We start from the raw sequence: 13,950 nt of genomic DNA on the forward strand, positions 1-13,950 counted from the left end.
GCTCGTGCTTCGCGCTCGCATTGTTTGTTTGGTGAGACAAGTATGAATCATGATTACAAACATTTGCTTATAATATTTTTTAGGTATGAATAAAAAGAAATCTGCTCGCGCTTCGCGCTCGCATTATTATGATCAATGAGATACATTGAGCACGCTTCGCGCGCCAAATAAGTGTCTCAATTTTTTTGCTGGCGCCCCACAATGCCGTGACCCGCGGTACGCCACTGACTCCTAATATGTCGAGAGATAACGTTGCAATATCATACTCGAACATATAGGATCAGAACATTCTAGCTTCTAGTGCCCTGTCAGCATCGTTAGTAGAGCGGTACAGGAATCATTAAAAACATTACACGGAGCACTGGCTTTATCACGCCTTTTAATGCCAAGGCCATTGCGGACCGGTTTAATTTCAGTCGACTCTATCACGAATGCAGATGAAGAACACGCTTTTATCCTTTTCTTCTGTAAGACAATATCCTTCTCGGCTGAATATCGCAAAAGAAATGGAATACATGAGAGAGGTTTCCATAAATTATTCAGTTTTCATTAAAAGTGATTTATGGCAATGTCAAAAGGACAGGTGGAAGGTGCATCCTGATTATCAATGAAGACACTCTCTTTTTTGTATTCTTGATGCGACTCACAGACTGGGTGCAATGAATTCATTATTATGGCTCTTGTTTCAGAAAAACCTTGCACGCCCCCATACACAAACAACTAGACCGAGATTAATGAAACAAGGAGGAGAAGAATTATTTTTATTAAATCCATATCGGTGAACCAGTTGAGGGGCTTTCAATATTGCTCGTGCGATCGTTTGCGATCATTTGGTCACAATATATGTTGCACAGAATCGCAACGGTTGTAAGCAGTCGCACCAACAATATTGTGAAAGGGACTTTTGGGGTTGACAATAGTTCCGCCTGGTAGTCATTTAGTTCCTTCTCATGGATATTCTATGACATTATTTGATGTAGTATTTGATACCAGTTACAACCCTAACTCGTATAACAATATGGCTGTAGGAGATTTCAGAACGTGCAATTCTATTCATCTCTTCATTTGCATTATTTTCAATGGGGTGGTAATTTCTTATATCAATAAAATTGAATTGATATAAAAAATAATAATACCTTTAAATAACAACAATATTAGCACTGGCGCGCACGAGATCAGTAATATGACCCTTCTCCTCCCCACCCCGACCATGCCCATCCTCTCCCCCACACATTACATCCGGATAATCACCTTCAGACTCTGGTAGTACTCAAATCGTCTATAAAAAATTAAAGCAAATTCTTGTTAGGAGGATGTATTATTAAGGTCGCGTGACTGCCTCCTTGTCTAATTTCAGAAGTGATTTTTTTTTCAATTTGTCTATTCGTGGCCATGGTACTTGTTGCCATTCTTTTTACGCCTGAAAATCCAATTAATTCTTATGAAGGATATTTTCATGTTAATAGAAATGACCCAGAATTCTGAAATAGAAATTATTTTATATTACTCTTGATCTAGATAATCTAACTTTTCACACCTGCTTTCGCACACTCTAGTTTAAGGCCGCAACTGAATTAATTTATGCTTGTCCTCGTTTTTCTTCTATTTCCTTTCTCCTAAAATAATAATAATAACAATAATGATAGTAACAATAATAATAGTAATGATAATAACAACGATGATAATATAGGTATATTTACCCAGGGAAGCCACTTTAGTTCTGAAAACTGTTTTCCCAGCGGGCCCTGCTATTATTACATGTATCACATCGGCTTTTGCTGGGCTGCCTAGGCGCTCAAGCATTCAAGGAATTTCTTCCTACCAGGTACCCATTCACCTCACCTGGGTTGAGTGCAGCACAATGCGGATAAATTACGCCATGACTGGGGTTCGAACCCACGACCCTCTGTTTCAAAGTCATGACCTCCTATATCGGTGGTCATATTGTTATTTCTACTGGCCGCCATTCCTCTGGTTTGAAATCATTGTTTTACAGTGAATTCACCTTTTTCTATTTTATCTGGGTTGTAAGGTCCTAATTGTTGCATATTGTGTCTGTGATGTGTTTAAAAATGGGTGCCTAAAAAATTACACATCAAGCTCATTATCTAGTATTTCAAAAATATACGAGTGACCTGAATCACCATCACAATGTGACATCATATACTACATGTGTTTAAAATATTGTTTCCAGCAGAGAAAGTAATTTGATTCTTTTCCCCCATCATATATTTTGAGTGTCTATGTGATTACCTTTTCCTTCTTATTTTTAAATCAATATGGGGAATGGTGTAATACAACACACGTCAAAAGTTTTTTGGGGGATTAGAGAGATAAACATCATGTTCATGATTACAATGACTTAAAACAGTGCTTCATGTGTCTTATTGTAAATCTAAAAAAATCAGCATTATGGTGAGATTATGAGATATGTATGCTCTTCATAAATTCCTATAAAATAATCCTTAAAAAATAAATGAATAAAAATAACCCTTTTGGGGTCAATATACATATATACAAGACTTTTTTTTTTGGGGGGGGGGTTAACAAGACCTCTGTAACGTTTTGCCTACCAAATGTCTTTAATACTAAAATTTGATGATTATACTTCAAATTCCTTTTTATAATAAACAGTTTTCACCATTATTCACTGTGATCATATACATAGATTTTAACAACTACTCTATCCTTTGCTTACGATTTAAAGATGTATTCCAAAAAAGGACTTTCCTATTTTAAAATGCAACATGCGGTGATTGATATTGGTGAGTACCATATAATCTACTAATTAAGGAAGTACAGTCACATTCGGCTGACCTGTACAATGTTTGTGAAAATCTACAAAGTTCCAATGAAAATTATCGGATTACAGACATCAAAACTACGCCGAACATAGCTGGAACTGGGACAGAATTATCGATAAATAAAGCAGGAGGTCTTTGCGCGACAAATAGCAGATTTACGACACCGATGGCCTTTAGATTTGTATTGAAATATACATATACAATATCTATTGAACCAGATGCTCCTCATTTTCCCTATGCATATAGTCTCTGAGGATGACTTGAAACGCTTCCATAAAATGCCACCATTCTTGAATTTCCGCAAGAAATGTGTCTCGCATATCTCGACAGCATTTATGCCCTCACCTTCTTTTAAGACATTATCCTTGTTTATGTCGTCTGATTTCACCTGCCTTACTCTTAATGTTCCCTTCATCTACTTGACTTCAATTTCAGGATTGAAAAACAGTGACCCTGCTCTTTAAACCATTTTCCCTATCTCGGATTTGATTGGGACGAGATTGAATTCCCTGAAGAGCAAGGAAAAGTAAAATCAGTTTCACTGAGTTATTAAATAGGATAGGTTTACATAAGGTATAATGTATACTCGTATTTCACCTGCTTATAAAAGATATTCGCTTAAGGACTGCAGGATATAGAGGGGCGGTGCTGTGGTATTTTAATACGCGGGCAAAACAACCAATAGATGACGTCATAATTTGTTCATGTAAATAACAGGAACAATATGCATTTATGCGACCTCGACCACTCTTGTGGATATCTTACTATCTTTTTAATATCATTTTCTTCTCACCCAACCCCCCCCCCCCCTCCTCCTACTTTCTTCATTTTCACTATTTGAAAACTTATATGGGCGGTCATCCTTTACATACTGGTTTGGTGACATACCTAAAAACAAGATATCGAAATAGTGGATGTGTTTAGACAACTGTTGGCGTGCTGAAAATTTAAACGTGCGCTCGCATAATCAGCCCCCCCCCCCCCCGACCCCTCATTGCTATCGCTCCGTTTTACTTTTTTCCCCCTAGCAGTTGAATCGAACATGCCCATATTGTATCATAATGTATTGATCAACAATTATGCCCAGTTCCTAGTTTTATGGGCCAGAGTTTCTGCATTTATTGCATTGCCAAAATAAATTTCCAATACAATGTAACAATTTATAACAGAGGAGCGATAACAAAATTTCGATATAAATGCAAAATTGTAAGCATGAGATATTACAAAAGAAATGAAAAAAAGTGCAGATACAAACTATTATACGAAAAATCTAATGCTTGAGCCTGGCAGACAAAAAAAGGCTGGAAGTTTCCAAGACTAACGTCTGCCTTGTTTAACCTGGATATCAAGCCCCAGTTTCTCTAAATGCGAGGTATAGATTACCCTTTTCACATCTTCATGCATACTGCTGTATATTCCCTTCGCGTTGGATGCCCCATTGCCTTCGTAACCGAATCCACCTTTTAAATAGGATTTCTTAGAACGATGATATTCTTTCACCGTCTGCAACCACTTGGAGGACAGAAGCACATAATAAGCCTATATCATTTAACATCTACCTCAGACTACTCTTGATTATATTCACTAATTGACAACGGTAAGGAGAGCGAGAGACTGGGATAGCATTTCATGAAACAAATAGTCAATAGACAATTTTGCTCTGAGCCAATCATGCGCATGGGTTTCAGTAGCTTATAACATAATATTTGTTTCATGAAATGCTCCCAGGTGAAATAGTTTTCGCTGCTTCTCTCAAGGCTTTGCAAAGGTGGATATAAATGAGGTACAGGAATTTTCGCTGTCTCTCCCACCGAGCTAGGTGTCGCAAGGGTAGCTAGAGATTTGGTACAGGAATTTTTGCTTCTTCTCTCAGGGATCTGCAATGTTTAATAGCTAGAGTTTCGGGTTAAAAAATATTCGCAGCTTCTCCTAAAGTTTGCAAGGGGAAGCAGTAGATTGGTTACGAAAATTTTAATTGCTTCTCCACTATAATTTGGTTCGTTTATATGGGAATTACCAATAATAGTTGGTTGTTTTTAGCTCACTGAGAACTTTGAAAAGAATTCGGATTGTCAAATCGGAATATAGAATCGTGTCATTTCTGTAAATTCCTCTAAATGTCTATCAACCTACGGTTTAAGATAAATTCCATACTATTGCAACATTCGAAATCGAATCAGGAATATAGACGGGGTTGTTTATATTCCTATGAATATGGAAATAGATCCGCAATTACTTTCTTTGACAGCATTAAAATTGGGTTTACGTACGCGGTATCTCAGGGGACTGATTCCTTCGTGAGATATGAGTTTAAGTGGGGCTCCGCAGTAACGTATGACAGTCAATTAATGGTAATTCCATGCATCTCTGCCAGCTACAGACATAAATTGTTATAGATGGGACTAAATAAAGTGTGTCAGTTCACATAAGAGCTTATCACCCGATAGGGAACATGACAAATCTCAGCTGATATTTCAGATTGAAATGAAACTTTCATCTGGGAATCGCAATCCATTGTGCAGTCGCAATCGATATTCTAATAGAAAATGTCAGAAAACGATGCCACATTATATCTATTAATTTCATAAGATGGGTCAGGGGGGTAGAGCGAGGTGGAAGTCCTTTTTTTCAGGAAAGTAAGCTATGAAAGATACTGCAGTAGAGTGCATCATGCCACATTTGACAACCGCTCCCTCCCCCACACACACACGGTTTATTGTTTCGTATAAAGTCATTTCAATGCAAATTTATTGAATGTGATGACGAACAAAAGAAATAGGAATTTAAACTGACCATCCCCCGCACACATACCCTCACACACTCATTTGACACTTTGTATCCTCAGATGCCTAGCAATCGAAATCCTCACGATTACCCCCCCCCCCCCCTCCACACACACACACAATGGAAAGACCGTGCACATGATGATGATTCCTAAATCGAGATGCCTTTGGAGACCATTCTTACCCAAATTTAACAGGCCTCTATTCATTGCATGAAACTAAATAAATTGATATATACTTGTATGGGAAGACAATTCTGCAAATATATGTTCCTTTGTTAGGATGAGGCACGCATTACACCCCAAACAAGCCCCCGAAGCTACCGCCATTTTGTTTAATCCATTAGAAGCTAAAATAAGCCCTCATTAATATTAATTTCGTACGATGCTCCCTCGTCAACTGTGGTTTTGTACGTGTATCAGACAATACGCACATCAGCGCAATGACAAAGGTCAACTTGGCAAATTCATTAATGTATTCATTTTGTTACGCGCTCGTGACGCGAAGGATTCAGCGAATCAAGCAAGCGCAAATCTGAGACGATACGTTGCGCTCTATAAAGTATCGATATCACAAGCGATATCATTCAAAAACAAAGCATTGTTTGTATTGCGTCTTATAGGCCTATGTTAATTCTAAAAGGGAAGATGAAATAAAAAGAGTAGATCAAGTCTTGATTAGGTAAAGAGGTCTCCATTGCCTTTGCCATTCCCAAATTGTCACATGTTAAGATATACAGCAATCTTAGTTTTTAACAAATGTAAAGAATCAATATTAATTAATCAATATTAGGGGGGCCTACATTATACAAGCTCTGCTTTTCAGTTGGCCCTTCATCCTTTTCAATTATTTATATTTCGATTTGATAATTGTCTATTGCAATTTTATAATGTTGTCAATTTTTGTATGTACTTCAAATGTGATTATATGTTACTTTGTCAATTGTATCATAATTGTAAATATGAAATTGAAAGTGGAAAATAAAATAATTGAATTGAAACTAGACTCTAAATAGCCGGCAGAGGCCGCCGAACGGATCAAAGGGGGCTGTTGCACTGACCCAAAAGTCTTGTTTTCTTTTTTTTTTCTAGGGGGGGGGGGCGGGTGGGGGCAGAACATGGTTATTACAATTTGATGGTAATTTTCACTGGTTGAGTATGGTTACTGAAAAAAATAACTGTCACCACTAATAGAGTACATTTCTTGTTACAAATTTCGAGAAGCAAAAAAAAAACTTTTGTTCAAGGTATAATACGTAAGGGGCCGGCCCCCTCATGGATCCCCGTGCCTGTTTTCTTCATCTGGCGTCCGTTTCATAATGAATTACAGCTATTTAAACATCGCTTTTATTGTGATTACCGTGGTAACCTAGATTATGATTGGTTATAGCAGTTACCATCGTAGTTACCTACGATGGTAACGGCTATAACCAATCATAATTACCATACTTCTAACTCATGATGAAACGGGCCCCAATTTATTATGTTTAATACGTTTCCTGTCCCCTTTATTCTCCAGCATTTCTTGCTCTGTTTTTCCATTTGATAATTTTCCCACTCACGTTCTTTTGGTGCCGCCTTTCTCCTACATATATTTCCTTCTTCTTTTCCCACTTGTTATCTGTCTCCTAGCTGGTTTCCATAAATCTCATCTTATTTCTCTTCCACCCCTTTGTTCCTACTTCCCACCATTAATGTTCTCTTACCCCTCCCCCTCTAAATGATCTCTTCATATGTGCCCCTCCATTTCTTTCTCATCTCTTTTCAACCCCCTTCTCATCACTCTTTCTCTCGATCTCCATCTCATTTTGAATTTTGCCAATTCCAAATCCCTTTCATTTTAGCTCTGTACAAATACTATATGAATACAAATGAAAGACATGAAGGCATTTTCTGGTTAGTTGTGAATTTTATTAATAGCCAGAAAAAATATCACATTATCAGAGGATTTAGCCTTACTTTTTTTCTTAAGCGTATGTTAATACTTTGGATCGAACGAAAATGTTTTTTGTATGCAGGGGCAGCGATCCTGGGGGGCACATTTCCCCCTACTTTTTGAAGCACTGAAAAGTGCCTTTAATTTTATGTAAGAAAAATGCCCCCTCACGAACGTGTACTGTGTCCCTTTCACCTGACGAGAACCTGTTTTAGGTGTTACCAAGTGCTCTTCCTTGTATGCAAATTTTTACCAAAAAATGCCCCCCCGAACGTGTTTTGTGCCCTTTCATCTGAGGGCGCGTTTTATGTGTTAAAAAGTGCCCCCTCGCCTTCTTGTAAGTGCCCTAGCTTTCTCGAATAACTGCCCCCTTTTACCAAAGAAAAGTGCTCCTAAAGAACTTGTTCTGTGCCCCTTTCACCTGAGGACCCGTTTTATGGTCACCATGACGAGTGCCCTTTGAAACAAGAAAACAATAAGGAAATCATTTGTGCATTAAGTTTAATAATTCATGTGAGTGGGGGTAGATAAGCAGTTTCGTACACTACAGATGGAGGGGGAGGGGGGGGGGCTTAAAGGACTCTTGCCCCCCCAAAAAAGGGTGAAATATATCATTCTGAAGATTTTGTCGAAATCTATCACAAAATTGGATTTTCTTTTTAAAAATGTCAAAATTTTGCTCTCTCGCAACTTCTTAAAAATTTCACATAATACAGCATTTTCCCTGTGCCCCCCCCCCCCACTTTCAACTTCACTTCGCCGCTCCTATTTGTATGTTTATAGCTTCTCCTTTTGCAATCAGTTTTAATGAAAATCAACAGGAAATTTCATACTTCATGAATTTGGGGTTGTGATAACAATAAATAAAAAAAAATTGGACTTGAAAAAAAAAAACTTTTCCATCTTTATCAAGTGCTTCCTAAGCTAAGTCACTCTTCAATTTGTTGGATTTCTTGAATGAAAACATCTGTTACACCAGTCCTGCAGATTGAAAAAATAGAGAAAGAAAATCAATGAATTTAAATTAAAATTGTCATGATTTGTAAAACTTAAATGTTTTAAGAAAAGTAAGACTATACATACCGGTATATATATTTCTTCATCACATAACATAGGAAATCTTACTTCTACTAATTATAAACTTGTACTTCTACAAAGCATATCACTTAAACCTGTTCTATACAGTTTACATACCACTCTCCATTATAACAACATGTACTCTATAAAAAAAATGTCAGATATTTCCTATAAATATTAATATATGAACTAACATATATAAATTATATATAATAGTCAGAATTAAAGTTGATATGTTTTGTTGCACAGAATATTTTGATCTGCGAATAAAAACGACACCTAACTATAATCTAAAAACAGAATTGAAATGGTTTTTTCAAAGGCAGGTCTATTTGTTGCCTAAAAAAATTGTGAAAACCCCCCATTATTAAAAATAATCACTAATTAACTCACTCATATAACTGCTGTAGGTTGTATTTCTCTTTGTGGTCCTATCACTGTTCTATTAGGCCTACTTCACCAATTGTTTATCATCATCAATCACCTCCATGGAAATTGTAGAGCTGCATCATCCTATTGGACAAAATGTAAAATAATAAGATTTAAAAAAGATTGTAAATCTACAAATATGAAATATGAATATCACACTAAAGAATGAATAAAATGAATTTTATAAAATATAAAACATGAAAAATAAATATTGCTTTGTTTATAAACAAATAGGAAATAAAAAGGCCATTTAAATAATAGTAGATCAAGGACATGACCTTATTTTATAAAGTTGCCCAAGGTACATAACTTTTGGCATTGGTTCTATTTTAGACTCGAGAGAGTCGAGAGCCTGTATATTTAAGAAGTGTATATTCAGTATAGATCCTACCTCTTAGCAGTTGCTAAGGTTATTTTTATTAAATGTAAACATGGTTAACATTCATTTCAATGCATGTAATGTATCTGTAATTTTGTATGGGTTAGTTTAACTTTTATACCTGGATGAGAATCTGCAAAATGATGCATGCACTTATGATCATCATGTTTAACCATAGGTACCGGGTAGACCTCTACTGTTTTTCTTGTTCTTCAAACTCAACCTGTTTGTGAAAGAAAATAGAGAACAATAAGTGTCAAGTGATCTCTTTCATGGCCGTATGTACACTGATTTTACAGAAAAAAACAAGATTTTGCAGAAAGCAATAACAATCAATCTGTAAATTCATAAAACAGGAATTTTTCTACAGAACAGGTCTGTTTAAAAAGGGGAAAATGGTGTTTTATTTAAGGAAATTTGTAAGGTTCCATACACCAAATACGAATTTCCTGTAATTTTACATGATATGATGTAAGATTATGCAATCTGGTAAAATTACAGGTGTTCTCCAGACTCTGCTGCAGGAACTTCTTAAATTTTAAGGATAAATTTTCTAACACTGTAGGGGGAGGGGTTTGGGTGGGAGCTGAAATGTGAAAACCTTCATAAAAAAAAGAATTGCATGAAATCCAATTTAGAAAATGCAAAAAACAGCCCTAGGCAATATTGGTTGCTTCGCCTTCGGGCCCTCGCTTTCTGAATTTCAGGTTTCTCTAAATTTTTCACATGTCTGCCCCCCCCCCAAAAAAAAAAAATCTGCATCTTTTTATTCCGAATCATAATTCATTTGATTTTAACAACATAATTTCATAATCGCATGCACTAGGTCTAGATCTATTTGTAAAAAAGTATAGATCTAGTCCAACCAGAATCAGTGCTTCGTGACAGCATTCATGTATCTAATTTCTAAATAAGGTCTAGATCTAGACTATCGTCTTTTATCGATAAACTCTCGATCTATCTATCTAGACCTAGAATGTAAAGCTAACCCTTCGATGACTTTACCTAGATGTATATCGATTTAGAAATTTTTGATGTCTGACTTTTATTCCTGGCTAAACCTTCACTGCCATTGTTGACCGAGAGTAGATCTAGATCTCCTTGGTCCACTGACAGTCATACTCGTACATGTAAATGTAGTCGTTTAGGCCCAGACCTACAACAGCCCAGACCTACAACATCTAGGGCTAGGCCTAAAATTTTAGACCTAGATCCTAAGCCCTGGGGGTACGCGTCGAGGGTTGGGAAAGTAAAAGTTAGATGACTAGATTTGAATTAGGTAGGCCTAGATCTACTACAAGCATCGATGGATAAAAATAACATAAACTGATGAAGTAAAATTAAGAAGCAAGACTAGGCTCTGTTAACCATGTTAGAAATTAGATCTTGATCTATTGATAAGAGTAAGACAAACATGCAGAGCAGCATGTTATTTCTAATACCGAGTCTAACTATATATTATAAATAACAATAAGAATTAAAATGGGTGGGGGGCTAAATGCAGAAGAAGCCTGAAGTTATGCAAAATAAATTTGATATCTGAAACTGACGAGAATCTAGTGAGGATTGACACAATGATGACAGGCATATCTTCTTCCACACTCCGCTTCACAGTTTATTCCTGACTGAGTTTCGATCTACTGAAGATAGATGCAGATCTCCCTCTAGATCTAACGTTATACAGTGTACAAAAAGAAGCTTCATTCTTCTTGTTTTAATCAATCGTGGGCTCCCGGCCCGATTTTCTCTCGATGCCCAGCCGGCTAGGAGCCCGTACAAAATACATGTGGTTGACACAGCGGCATAACCACTGAAAAGCAACATACAGGCTGCACTGGGCCGGGCGACGATGACAATCTAACTTCAATTTCAAAGACCAAATTCTGCTTTTCTTTAGCAGAAGAATGATAGCAAATTCTCTAATTAGTTAAAGAAATAACCTAAGATCACAAAATACAGTGTGAAATGTGTAAATAGTCCACTGAATTAATGTGGTTATATCAATTTATACGTACTCACCGGAGTGTTCGTAGGTCCATTTTTGTGTAAAAAGAAAAGTTTCCGAATGAATAAATTAGATGACGTAATGAGGTCAAATGAATAATTAATTCTGTAACACGATACCACTAGTATCGATGACAAAGAATCGGGGAAATCGCGTATTAATGACGCTCCTAGCCAATGAAAAGGCCGGATTATGAATATCTTCATGCTCATGAATGTCAATGAGGGCTTATTTTTGTCTTCAAATGATCGCGGTAGGCGGAGCCTAATCTCATTTGTTTTGTGCTGAACGCGCACGCAGCTTTCGGTCTAGTAATATATTATAAGGTCTTTGACCCCAAACCTATGCTACAGCCACACAATCGAAACGGGCTTCCAAACCGACCCATGGTGTGTCACTGGAAATAACGTAATACACTGTAAAAAAAATAATAGGTAAAATTTTAACCAGCACGGGGTAAATATGTGTCCAATCAATTTAGGGCAGTATTTTACCCAATGCGGGAGCATATTGCCCAGTAATGTTAAAAAGATATGCAGCAATTACTTTAGAATGGGCAAAATTTTCATCACACCGGATAAATAAAAATGCCAAAAAGAAATGCCCAACGTTTGTTGGACACATAATTATATATCCTCATGGAGGATTTTTACCCAATTTTTTTTAGAGTGTAGATTTGGTTGGTCTGAAGTCAGTTTCGCGATGTGACTGTGGTATTGACCTTTATAAAGTTAAGTAAGCACTTATTGATTCCGATCTTGCTTAGTGCCGAGGGCAGACCGTAAAACTAACACCTCCCAAAAACATGTTTGCTTTTATAACTACTGCTCCGTGCTACAGCCACACAGGTGAAACCGAATCCAAAGCTATGACGTCATTATCACTGAAATACCACCGGTTGGTCTAGGCCTCGAGTTGGTTTCGTTGATGTGACTGTAATGAATCCTTTTTTTTTTTAGATAAAGGAGTGCAATGTAACCTGCGATTACCATCTGCTCATAGTTTCACTCACTTAATAAGCTACTTAATTCATAAGGAAATTAGTGGAATATTAGTGGTCCCATGATAGAACCTTGTGGTAGGCCAGAGTTATGCTGCAGCACGTAATATGCAGCTTTAGATTGCTTAAAGTTTTTGACAACCTAAGAAGATTCCGAATGCCGATGTATACGTATGCTCTGTTAAGTGCGATACTTTTCATTCAATGCAAATTAAAATAGAGTAATACTAAGTCCATAATGCATTCATTCATTACTAGACAGCAAATAGATGAAAAACATGAATAGGCTGTACATACGGGAAAAGAAATGTGGCATTGAAAAGAATCAGTAACTTCTACTCAATAAATGCTTCTATTCAGTCGAGCAACGCACGTTATATATAAATAGAATACAATTTACTGATTGCAGGTCAAGGACTTCTTTTGACCAGACTCTTGGTGTATTTTTCTTGATATTTCCTATGGCATCACCGGCCTAGCCACTTAAGATATCTGTACAAGTCTCATTCATTTCCATTATTGTTGTACAGCAAAATGACACAATATAAATTATGTTATGTATTACATCTGTTAAAGGTCTGTCCCACCCAAATGTTTCAGCCAGCATATGCCGACTTGTTGTGCGTGTGGGCAGTCGTTTTATCCTTTATTCACATTTCCTTACTGTAAGCATTCCGATCCTGATATCAATAATAGTGTATTGTTAACAATAAATATCAAGAATTCAAGTTCTGTATTAAAAATCGTTGGTGTGTCTGTTTGCTCATGTGACGTTTGCTCCGGTCTTAATATCTCAGAGTGCACAGGGTTAGACAGAGCTGCCAAATAGTACGATTTTGTCGTATTCCGTACGATTTTTCACTTGAAATACGACACTAGGATTTTTATAGATAAAATACGATTTTTTTTGAAAATATAGCTATGGCAAGGCTCGACATTACAGAAATACACCTCGGGCAATCATTAATGAAAAATGTTAAATTTTGGTGGCCCGAATCGGGCAACCAATAATTTTCAAAGTAGCGCAATTTTTCCTCCGATTTTTCACGCATTTATCAACTTTATACAGTTCAAATTGCAACCAATTCATCATGCGCCCTTTTTGTTGATCTACACACAAATACACACACACATGACAGTACATAGCCTTACCGCTATAGCATACAGTAGCTATTATCCTGCCGGCCGGCTGGCGTGAGCTTTGCATGAAACCACAGCAGCTACATGTAGCTATCTGTGCGCTAGCAGCTTATTCAGATTCGGGGAGCTACGATACGAAATGTTGCTGCTAAGAAATCTTCCACAGAACTTTGAAAATCTATGTCAAAGTCACATTTTACACCAATGAAATGCCCTTCTACAGTCCAGATTACTCAAATCTGGTGTAAACTGATTATCTGCAAGCATTAAAAACAGGAATTATGACCTCTCTTTTGACTCAAAAAGACCGATTTCCAAATGTGTTAATACACATAAAAACACAGGTGAGTACATCACAGTCCCACATGTGCATTTGTATGTATGTTGATACTTGGTTT

At 36.9% G+C, this 13,950-nt stretch overlaps 1 long non-coding RNA gene across 2 annotated transcripts; it reads right to left on the reverse strand.

Annotated features, from left to right (window-relative positions):
- Positions 1-7,481: 7,481 nt before the first annotated feature.
- LOC129281939 (uncharacterized) lies at positions 7,482-11,474 on the reverse strand. Of its 2 annotated transcripts, none has more exons than XR_010296502.1 (4): positions 11,427-11,474; positions 9,529-9,630; positions 8,993-9,112; positions 7,482-8,503 (listed from the first exon to the last, which is right to left on the reverse strand). It is a non-coding gene; the product is annotated as an uncharacterized LOC129281939 (long non-coding RNA). The 2 variants fall into 2 exon arrangements; XR_010296501.1 differs by having other exon boundaries at positions 11,423-11,454.
- Positions 11,475-13,950: the final 2,476 nt, after the last annotated feature.

The sequence above is a fragment of the Lytechinus pictus genome, chromosome 18, assembly GCF_037042905.1.
Source record: "Lytechinus pictus isolate F3 Inbred chromosome 18, Lp3.0, whole genome shotgun sequence".
Classification (NCBI taxonomy): Eukaryota; Metazoa; Echinodermata; class Echinoidea; order Temnopleuroida; family Toxopneustidae; genus Lytechinus; species Lytechinus pictus.